The 11,657-nt window shown below is 44.4% G+C and overlaps 1 long non-coding RNA gene across 2 annotated transcripts in view; it reads left to right on the top strand.

The window, feature by feature from the left end:
- The window catches only part of LOC115292785, a 38,846-nt gene extending 32,095 nt beyond the window's left edge, over nucleotides 1-6,751 (top strand). The window contains exons 4-8 of one of the 2 annotated variants that reach the window (XR_003909128.1): nucleotides 855-966; nucleotides 1,593-1,684; nucleotides 5,110-5,245; nucleotides 6,099-6,320; nucleotides 6,557-6,751. This is a non-coding gene — a long non-coding RNA (uncharacterized LOC115292785). The remainder of the gene's footprint in view (nucleotides 1-854; nucleotides 967-1,592; nucleotides 1,685-5,109; nucleotides 5,246-6,098; nucleotides 6,321-6,556) is intronic. The other variant, XR_003909129.1, reaches the window with a different exon arrangement.
- Nucleotides 6,752-11,657: the final 4,906 nt, after the last annotated feature.

Below are 11,657 nucleotides of genomic sequence, written 5' to 3' on the forward strand. Positions count from 1 at the left end.
GAAAGCTGAGAATGAACTGAGGGTTGGGGGGGAGGGGGTAGGGGGGAAGACAGGTGGTGATGATGGTGGAGGGCACTTGAGGGGAAGAGCACTGGGTGTTGTATGGAAAACAATTTGACAATAAAATATTATGGGGAAAAAAAAAAAAAAAGAACCCTTCTGCCGACTCACACTCCTTAACCAACCACTGTTCTTACCAACTACCGAGCTTCTATACGCTCAGTCCCTGATGAGGGAAAACAGCTCAAAACCAACAACATCAAAATAGTAACCCAATGAGGGGGAGCTTGTGAGAACTGCCTACAACATTGGGATACTGACCTGATGAGTCTTGAATTTTTTTCCCCCCCACCTCCACTCTCTCTACTGTATTTCAGGCTATTAGAATACTTCATCTGGATTAAGGCTCCTCTCCCTGCCTGCGGTCTGACTCCCCTCAACTCCAGAGCAACCAAAGCAGACATTATAAATTAATATTAAAGCGGCTACCCATTGCTCTCGGGATATGGCCCTAAATTCTTAGGATGATTTTGATAACATTTATAATCTTGGCCCTTGCTTACTCCCCCAGCCTTGTTCCCACTATATTTCCCCCTGCCTCCACCCCAGAGCTTACATTCTTTGCTCTAGAGCCTCACCCTCTTCCCTGAACTCACTCTTTTGCTTTCTTGCCTTTTATACAACTTTCACTTCTTCCTCTTGCTTTTTCTTACTCTTCTTTAAGGTTTTAGCTGAAATGACCCTTCCCCCAGGAGGTTCTCCTTGAACCCCAAAGACTGGGGTTCATAATCATGCATCAGTAGAGTTCTTCGCTTAAAATGAGGATGACCCTTCAACGTGTCTGTCTCTTGTAGATTCCTTGAGGGCGACTGGCGCACTGGCTCATATTTGGCGCACAAATGCATATATGAGATTGGAAGAAACATGGAACACTTCTCTCCTGCAGCTGGAGCCCAAGGCTATGGAGTGGGTAAAAGGAGACAGAGGGGTGCACCAGCAGCTGGGAAAGAATATGGGCTAGGGTTCCAACCACTGCTCTATTAAGAGTACTAGGCACCATGAATTACTTGGGGGAACTACCACCTCAGTTTCATTTAAGGCAATCCAGCAAACGCAACCATCTTCTTTTCTTGAGTATTTTAACTGGCAGAAACTAACAGCCCTTCCCAGCCAGTTATTACTTTCGTGTCGGACAAATTGCCTATTTCATCATTTCTAATAAAAAACAAAGCCAAATAATAAAAAAATAACAAAAATCACAAACTAGGACGCCTGATGAGCTGTACTAAAATCTTGGCTTGGGAGCTCACTAGTTGAAATTGGACTGGTGGAGACTCTTAAATACTGAGAACAAACTGAGGGCTGATGGTTGACATTCTATTTAAAAATAACAAAAAAAAGAAATTGGACTGGTGGAAGCATGAAGTGGACATTGTTAAGCAAGACTCCTTAAATTCTGCTAAAACAGGAGGAAAGAAAGAAAACCTGGAATGGCACCCCTAGTCTGGCCAACATGGGAAGAGTTGATAGGTAGATGACAGTATATTTTTTATCATATAGGAATGTTGGTCTCTTTTCTTTCCTTTTAAAAGATTTCCTTTCTTAGGAGACCCTGATAGAAGCAAAGAGACACTGGAAGTTAACATCTTGTTGAGAGAGCCCTGAGCTGACAAGAGGATTCTGGGTAAGTCATCTGACTTCTTGGAACCTGTTTCTTTATCTGTAAAATGGGAATAATGAAGACAACCAACCAAGCTTTCCTGCCTGCTGAGAGACACCTCAGGAGAGAGGGTTTAAAAGCAGTTTTGTAAAAGCCAGAGGCCTCTGTAAATGCAAGACAGCTTTAACCCTGAGCATCATGGCCTCCAGAAGGAGCAAAGCCAAGGAAATGGAGTCAGTACATGTTAGCTGTGGAGAAGTGTTTCTGAACAAAAGTCATGAGATTGAACTTTATGATTCCCATAAGTAGGAGGAAAGCACAGAAATCACATTTTCTTTGACCAAATTATTTTAAATAAATTCCCCTCATCAATTGTGCTACATTGTTTTGGGGCATCCCAGTTTTTTACAATGTCATGTTGTGTTCAATGCTCTTTGTTCAATTATTTTATTTCTTTTAACATTTATTCATTGAGAACATGAGCAGGGGAGGGACATAGAAAGAGACACAGAATCCGAAGCAGACTCCAGGCTCTGAGCTGTCAGAACAGAGCCTGACATTGGGCTCAAAGCCACACTGTGAGATCATGACCTGAGCCGAAATCAAACGCCCAACTGACTGAGCCACCCAGGTGCCCCGTTTTTGTTCATCAATTTAAATCAGTTCGTTAGCAATTTAGTTGTAGGAACTGAGGAGCTGTCTGAAGAGAGGGGACACCAAAGGAATGTTCAAGAATGCATTTCTCTCTGGGTCTAAAGTACAGGTGGCCATTGGTAGCAGTCAGGACCAGACTCAGGATAATCACAAGACATGCACATAGCTACATCCCTTACCATAGCAGACCTCAGCAGTCAACCACAGCACCTTTTCCCTCCTTCAGCCTGGAGATGGCCTTAGAATCCTTCCTAACTCAACAGTAACTTGATCAGGTCAGGGTAGAATCCATTTGTCATGCCTGGTCTAGAGCAGAAGCATGGCTCTTCATAATCAAAGTGTTAAGCAGGTATTAGGTTATGTCCTAATCCCCTACTGAGAAAATTAAACCAGCAACTTACGGGTTTGTGACTTATTCTTTCATTTGCCTAGAATTAAGTGCAACTTAAACAAGTTAGCAGAGTTAAATTGAAATGCCTGGGTTGTAATTCCGTAGAAGTTCCTCTTTCCATGTAGCCATACAGGATATTTGACCTTCTAATGCCATTAGCTGTTGGCTTCAAACAACTGTGAAGAAGAGGAGGAAACCTGACACTTTAGCTGGATGATGTTTATACAGATGCAGCTTCTTCCTCAGCATATTTGGTTAGGAAGAGCTCAATGAGCTAGAGGCTAAATCTCAGGAATGTGTAAATAAAGTGACATTGACACAGACCTTTAGGAGCATTTACAAGCCCCATTCTAACCCCACTTAGAGCAGAGGTTCTTAATCTTTATTGAGCATGGCCACTTCTGGTAAAGTTAATGGGGAGCTGGCTCAGAATATGGTCTTTAAATAAAACAGTAAAAAAAACAAAAAACCCCACATGGGCTATACAGGAATCTGGTTATATACAGTTATTGTGATATTTTTAAGAATCTGTGATATACTAATATATGTGCTTTTTAAAAATTTTTGTAATGTTTTTTATTTTTGAGAGGGAGCGAGCAGGGGAGGGGCAGAGAGAGAGGGAGACAGAATCCCAAGCAGGCTCTGTGGCATCAGCACAGATCCCAATGCAGGGCTCAAACCCACGAACCATGAGATCATGACCTGAGCCGAAACCAAGAGTCAGACACTTAACTGGCTGATCCACCCCAGCACCCCATATGTTTCTTTATTAAGCAGTAAATAACAGGATCTAACTGCAGCTTGAATAACTACCATAATTCTGGACTAGAGAAGAGAGCAAATATTTTGAGATGTCTGGAACAGCTGTCATGTTGTATAAAATTATCTGTAATTTCTATTGGTGACTAAGTCACGGGCACTGACTGGTAATACCGCTGTGGTGTGTGAGCACATATAAAGGAGAAAAGTTACGAAGTTTCAGAAGGAGGTCAGTAAAAATATAGATTTTTGTGCCCTGCATCCCACTAATTTCTGAACCCTCTGAATGATGTCCTAGGATTCCAGTTAAAAACCGTGGTAATCTTTGGCCTTAGGAGAGGCAACCTTCTTACTGTTGGTTCTTCATAATTTAGAGAACACTTTATGCAAAAGAAAACAGTTCTACACAGATTGCTTTGCTCTGGTGACTGCCAGGCTCTCTACTGCCAGTAGACAATCTTCTCCACTTTCAGAGAGCTTTTCCCTCGAGGGTCACACACAGCTTAAACACATTCTTTGGCATCGAAACTGTGTGGATGCGCGGAAACAGGGGCTTAAGCAGGTTAAGTGACCTGACCTACAGAACTAAACAATGGCAAAGCCGTCATACCCGGAAGCCTCTGATTTCTAGAGTCAGGATGAAATTTTGTTACTGATGGCCATTTTCTATCCCTGGCTAGTTGAGAGTTAAGAAGGCCAGAAGCTCTAGATCTGATTTGAACCAGAGTCCAGGAAAGGAATCTTGCTAGTAAATTAGGGACTTCTCATTCTCATGGTCTGGTCGGGTTTATTTGACGCAGCACCAACCCTTGAAATTTTCTTCAGGCTTCTGCAGGGAGATTCCATAGAGGTAGATGCCCCCCAAGCCCACCTGGTGTTTGTGGGAAGTACTCTAACAGTGTATCATTGAAACATTGTCAGTGCTAGATTCTTGTTTTTGTGGTCAGTTTTATAATAGGTCAAATGAAATCATGGATGTATGGGTGGGGGTGGGTAAGAGGAGATATAAATAAGTGTTAAAAATAATTTTTTTTAATATTAGAGAAAGAGAGAGAGAGAGAGAGAGAGAGAGAGAGAGAGAGAGAGAGAGAGAACAAACATGAACAGGGGAGGGACCGAGAGAGAGAAGAGAGGGACACAGAATCTGAAGCAAGCTTCAGGCTCTGAGCTGACAGCGTAGAACTCACAAGCCAGGAGATCATGACCTGAATTGAAGTCGAACGCTTAACCAACTGAGCCACCAAACTCTTTTAAGAGGAGACATTTTAGGGGCACCTGGGTGGCTCAGTTGGTTAAGCCTCCGACTTCGGCTCAGGTCAGATCTCACGTTCCTGGGTTTGAGCCCCGCGTCAGGCACTGTGCTGACAGCTAGCTCAGAGCCTGGAGCCTGCTTCAGATTCTGTGTCTCCTTCTCTCTCTGCCCCTCCCCCTCTCATGCTCTGTCTCTCTCTGTATCAAAAATAAAACATTTAAAAAAAATAAATTAAAAAAAAAAGAGGAGACATTTTAGAAAATATTACCCCCTAGGTCCAGTAGCCTCTGATGTGACATTATAATTTAAATTCACGTTGGAATTTAGATTATATTCTTTATGTCAGCATTAAAGTTGATAAATGATTTTCATTGCAACTTCATTTTTTCACAGGTGATCACAAAATGTCTCCCTAGAGTGACTTAATACTAGAAAAGTAACAGTAAATCAAATAAACCCTCTGCAAACACGTCTAGTCCTCCTAGGACTCTACCCTGGGTTGGCATCTTTCATGATGGAACTTGCAGAGGTGAGCTTCTGGGACATCTCCGTTTCTCCTGGGTTTAGGGGGCTTGGGGGAGCGACGGGAAGGAAGAAAGACCATTTTCTAGGACTTCTTGGAGGAACTTGGGCTTTTGATTCATTATTTTTTTTTCTCCCACTGAAAACATTACCCAATACATGCTCATGTAAAAATGTAAGTAATACAGAAGTGAATTAAGTAAAAAGTTAAAGTCCCTTTTCTTTTGCCATCTTCCAACCCCGCTCCCCTCCCCAGAAATTGAGTATCTTTCTAAAACTTTTTTCTGTATATAGGTATGTAAATACACGAAAAATACATAAATGCAAATAAAACACATCTCTTTACATAAATGGGAACATGTTGTAATTATACATATTTATGTTACTTTTTTATTAAGTATTTTTTAGATATCTGTGTTTGCACATGTACCAATTTTTTTTTATTTAACATTTTTATTCATTTTTGATACAAAGTGAGAGACTGCAGGGGGTGGGGGGCAGAGACAGAGAGGAGAAACATAATCTGAAGCAAGCTCCAGGCTCTGAGCTGTCAGCACTGAGCCTGACCCGGGGCTTGAACCCATGAACCATGAGGTCATGAGCTGAGCCAAAGTCGAAAACTTAGTGACTGAGCCACCCAGGCGCCCCTAGATCGGTCTTATTCTTTTTAATGACATGTTATCCATAAGACAGCTGGGTATACTGTATTTGTGTAACCATTTCTCCATGCATGGACATTCATGTTGTTTGCAGGTTGGGTTTTGTTAGTTTCGTTGCTACTAGAAACCGTACTCTAATATTATCCTACCTCCTTGAAGGTGCTAAAAAACCATCCTTCAGTGTGCCCTTGCCCTCTGCAGGAATCAGAGCCGAGTAAAGAGAATAGGAAAGGCAGAGGACGCAATCTTTTTCTTCCCGCTGATCGCCTCCTTTCCACCTCCCACCTGAGTTCTGACCGATGCAAAAGGAGAGCTCCCCGTGCTGGGAACACCCTTCCCTTCCTCCCTCTCACCTGGGTAACTCCTCTCTTCCTGCAAGCCTTGCCTCACATTTCGTCTTCCAAGGCCTGCCCCACCTCTGTGGTGAGTGGTGGGCCCCTCCTCCCTGCTCTTGGTTCCTGCCACATCCCAGATTATTTTAAATTACCTGCCTGTACACCCAGCCCAAGGGGAGGGAAGGAACTCACTGTGTTCACCATGCGTCCTCAGCTTCTAGTATCCTGAAGTCTCCCGATTCACATGTTGCCCAGTGACACACTGGTGACCTGAACTGCAGGTGCACCAGGTGAGTAGCTCCTGACAGCGTAAACTTGGTCTAGGTACCTTTAAATCTGTGTTGAAGCCAACATCAGATTATGAATCATCTGGAGAGCATCTGAGATGGAACAAGGTGTCCGGACTAAGAACAACATTGCAAAAACGTTAAATAACACACATGTTGTGGGCATCAGCCCCTTCTGTGGCCTTCCCCACACTCGTGGCATCCTCGGGGGTAGCTCTAATCTCAGCAGTGGCTCCAGGAGACTGATAAAATAACCTGCAGAACAGGTATTGCTCTTTAAGTTTTTATTAGGTTTTTACCCATGTCCTGCGCCTGCTAGCTGTCAGGCAAGTTGCTCTGATACAACCCGTTCAGTTATTCCCTTCCCAGCAGTGGCCCTGCCCGACCCCACGCCTACGTCAGGCGGCCGGGATCTGAAGAACTTTTCTCCGGACTATCAGACAAAGAGGGCCAGCAGGCAAACAGCTGGGGCCCGAAGGGGACTGCAATTCTCCAGCCTGCTGGACCTGGAAGGCAGAGCAGGAAAGGAGGGATGGCAGAGAGTGCGGAAGGGCTGGAGAGAGAGAGTCCATCTGAAGCAGCGGGTCGGTCAGACCCCAGAGCTGAGGTGGACATTTTGAATCCTAAACTCTGGACTATAAGGTATCCCAGGGATCAGCTGGTAAGTTTTAGAGCTGAAGAGTGGCTGGGGGTGGGGGGCAGGGAGGACACCATCCTATGTAAAGCACAATGCATTCCAGCTCTGCCCTTCCACCAGATTGTTGCTTCCTAACAATCTACATAGAAATTCTGGGGTGACTAATGATAGGCCACAAGTTCCCACTCTGGCTTACACAGCTGGCCAGGAGGGAACCCTTACCTATTCAGTAGCCCCAACAGTGAGGGGGGAGGAGGAGGAGGACAAGGGGGAAGAGAAGAGGGGAAGGAGAAGAGACAGTGGAAGAAATGGTGTGGACTGGAGCTTCCTTCTACCTTCATTCTGCAGAAAAGCAAATGGACACCTAGAAAGCTGAAGGGTCAGACCCAAGTCACTCAGCTGCCAAATCCATGATAAGCCTCCACACTAGTCTCTACTCTTTTCCATGTCCCACGTTTCTGAGAAGGTAGAACAGGCATCAGCTACACTTCTGGGATAATCTAGGTCTTGGGGAAGAGTGTAGCATGGCTAAAATGCCTCTTCCACCAGACTTGCCATTCCTCACATATAGTAGTTTTACTCTCTGACCTCATGTTTGGTTCTTTTCCAAATGCAGATACTCTGGGGAGAAGCAACACAGTCTCAGCAGGAATCATTTTATTAAATCTTTGCTGTAAAGGGGCGCCTGGGTGGCTCAGTCACTTAAGTGTCTGACTTTGGCTCAGGTCACGATCTCACAGTTTGAAGGTTCTTGAAGGTTTGAAGGTTTGAGCTCCACATCAAACTCCGAACTGATAGCTTAGAGCCTGGAGCCTGTTTTGGATTCGGTGTCTCCCTCTCCCCAGCTCACGCGCTCTCTCAAAAATAAACATTAAAAAAAATTACAAAAAATCTTTTCTGTAAAGCATATTTGAGCAAAGTTAAGTTGTAGACTAATAAAGGCCTGGGGAAGAGATGTGTATGTGTGTTATGATTTCCAGCACTCCTGAGGGAATACAGATGCCCAAAGGAAAGAGATGCTTCTAGGTTTACTTTTTGCCTGGAGACTGGTCTGACATCAGGGACTCTTCCCCTGAGACAGCGTGTGCATGCTTACTCGGGCCACAAAGTGTGACACGGAGTCACCACAGTTCACATCCTGGGCTGGCTGTCCTGTGACTAGAACCTCCCACTGACCTGCATACTTCTTGGCAGCCCACAGGAAGGCGCGTCTATGCTGATCAGCAGATTCGTTCTTTAGAGTGGAAGACAGCCAAGGAGATGCGTCAGCCGCTGTCCTTGGCAGAAGGTGGGAGAGCTTGCCTTTCGAGCAAGGTGTAACCTGGGCCAAGAGCGCATTTCTGGGCTCCCAAAGTCATCTGCTTCTGCCCATGCAGTTAAGAAAAAAAAAAGGAGCCCCTTTTCCTTCTTCATGGGTGGACTTACAAGGTCATTACTTTGCTCCAAAAGCAGGGGGCCCACCGCACCCTAATAACTGCCCACATTCTGGTGGCTCTACCTTTAATAGTTATTTTAGGTTCCTTCTAAGCTTTGTCAAGTCTCCACACATCTCTTTAGTTAGCAAAGTCCAGAATGGAAAATAAACATGGTACTATGACAGCTGAGCATGCTGGGAAGGTTGTTTAGAGTCTGGCCCCCTCATTTTCTTCACATCCCTTGTGAGAATGAATACAAGAAAGTAATGTATCCAAAACTCTGAGCTCCTTGGGGAGAGGGATTACGAATGCCCAGATTCTGTGGTTATTCAGGGCATTTAATAATACGCTAACAGACTTTCCCCTCCTTGGCAGAATCTGATTACACGAATCTCCCAAAGGTCTCCCTCCTCTGAAATAGAATTTTCTAAAAGTCAACAAAAGTGGAAAACATTGCAGTCTTCCAATAATGACTGACCCCAGGCGAGGTTCTGTTAAACCTGGGGGAGGGGCTGCATTTCCTATGGGACTTGCAGAATTCTTCCTCTCTGGAAAGTCTCAGACTGGAGCAGTAATGGGAAACACAAGAACGAGTTTGACTACTGAGACTTAATAAGGCCTGACATTTCTATGCCTAATCCTCATATATATTCCATTATGGTGATTTTTCAAGACAGACACTAAAAGGAGTCCCTCTTATGAACATGGCAGGGGATGGGGTGGGGTGGGGGTGGTGCAAGGCAAGGGATGAGGGAGGAGAAACCACAGTCATTATAAAAATAAGAAAAGTCACAATCCCAACCAAATTTCTGGAAAAACCAGCAAGGACTTCTGTTTTTCAAAAACCCTCTCCCTTTAACTTATCTGCCAGTGAAATCCTAAACTACATGCTTATATGCTTAAAATAGGAAATCCAATGTAAAACGAAATGTTTTAGGAGTAGAGACACAAGATGACATTGTGGAAAGCCGGGAGAAAGAAGGTTTGGGAAGTCAACTCTTTAAAATATTCGAGCCTGCCTGGACCTGGACAAGGGAGGGATTTGAAACCCAGATGCCTGGCTTCTCCCTGTGGCTGCTCAGACATTCTTCAGTGGTTCTGGTGGTAAAAACAAACCAACAACAAAACAAAAACCAATGTATAACCTGCGGCACAAAAACTGAGCAGCTCCTATTCGTGACTGTTAGAATGCACAGAAAATCGGGACTAGAGTCACACCGGCCCCATCAATGAAAGATTACATGTCTTGTGTAAGGTTGCAGTACCTCAAACAGAATGAGTAATTTTGTGCTATTTTCGGATGGTGTGATTCTTTAAAACAAAGTGATAAATTAGAGTGGCCTCAGTAATGCAGCAAAAATGTTAAGCTGTTTTAAGGCAAATGGAAAATGTGGTCTTCGTGTACAAAGGAGTCAGCAGATGGAAAGGTTTGGAGTCGGCTCTCAATGAAGTTCAAAAGAATTTTCAACCAGTCAGTCTAGTGTTGAACCTTGGAAACTATGCTTTGCTCCGAATTGTGCCTGGGCATGAAGAGTTATTAAGGAGAATTTTTTTTTTCTTCTGGAATTTCCAGTTAATAGAGAATTCCTTGAGGGCAGGCATAAGGTCTGTTTTTTCATGATATGACCCTAATTTTCCACGTTAATGGTCCACCTTCTCTGGCTCTCCCAGACCACTCAACTAGCAGCATCCATCACCTTTTCCTTAATTTTTTTTTTTAACATGTATTTATTTTTGAGAGACAGAGTAAGACAGCGTGAGCAGGGGAGGGGCAGAGAGAGAGGGAGACACAGAAGCCAAATCAGACTCCAGGCTCTGAGCAAGCATTCAGCACAGAGCCCAACGTGGGGCTCAAACCCATGAACTGTAAGATTATGAACTGAGCTGAAGTTGGACACAACCAACTGAGCCACCCAGGCGCCCCACCATCACCTTTTCCAATGCTCTCCAAATCCAGGCCCTACGTTTCCACATTTCTCTTAGCTAAATCCCACATCCCATGCATCCTTCAAGGTCCAATGTAAACCCTCGATTGCTCCTTAAAGTTTTCAGCCTGCGCCGGCCCCTCTTTCTTTCCTCCCCTATTGCACTTGGGGTAGGATCCAACAGAAGCACTTAGCTGAGCAGCAGGGAGAAGGGGAACATCCAGAAATAGCAAGGGCAAAGTCAGAGCAGGTGCACCCCAGTGATGCTGAGGATGGTAGAGAAGGGGAGAGAATGAGGGGAGCAGGAAGGTGGAAGAGGATGGATCCAAGTTCAAGTCTAGGTCACTCCATGCCTGAGGTGGGTAAAGTGAAGTCATATCCTGGAGAGTTGGGTTCCTCCACTCGCAGAGAGCTCCCTTTGGTGAGTGACTGCCCATAGTATCTCAAGTCAAATAAATGAATTTATGCTAAGCCCATGAAACTTAAAGTGGTGCATTGGCATGAGGAGGATATGAAGTAAAGGGAGTTTTAGGAAGTCTTTCTGAGTTAAGGTCTCTCCCACAATCCCCTCCACAGCACCAAGTTCTTTGGTTGTTGCTGTTGTGCTGTAGCAGTGTAAGCCCAGAGAGGTGCATGTATGTATGGGTGTCTGGCTCCCTCACTAGGCTGTATGCTCCCTGGAGAGGGATGGGGGATTTCAGTCACTCTTGTATCCCCAGGGCATAGCCCACCACCTCAATAAATAGGTGTGGGATAAATGAATGAGCTGGGGGCATTTTCAAGAGTGCTTTAGAAAGAGTGTTCTGGCAATGGTGTGCTGTGCAGGTTTGAGAGCGGGGCTCCGAACCACGGCTTCAGTAGCGTATCTTCTGGACTTGTGACATTTCTGAGATTTGTTATTGCATTGTATTTCTTTACTGTGAGAAAACACCTCTTCTCAGTCCTAGCAAGATCTTCCAAGGGAGCCCTCCATGCAGCAGCAGTTAACTTCATGTCTGGTTCAACATGATACATCTTAACAACAGGATTTATTGTGTGCTTGGTGTGTGCTAGACAACTGTCCCAAGGACTTCACATGTTGTATTAGTCAGTTCTACAGAGGAACAGAAACAATAGTATATATACATACATATATGTAAAAAGATTTATTATAAGGGATTG

This window comes from Suricata suricatta, chromosome 5 (assembly GCF_006229205.1).
Source record: "Suricata suricatta isolate VVHF042 chromosome 5, meerkat_22Aug2017_6uvM2_HiC, whole genome shotgun sequence".
Classification (NCBI taxonomy): domain Eukaryota; kingdom Metazoa; phylum Chordata; class Mammalia; order Carnivora; family Herpestidae; genus Suricata; species Suricata suricatta.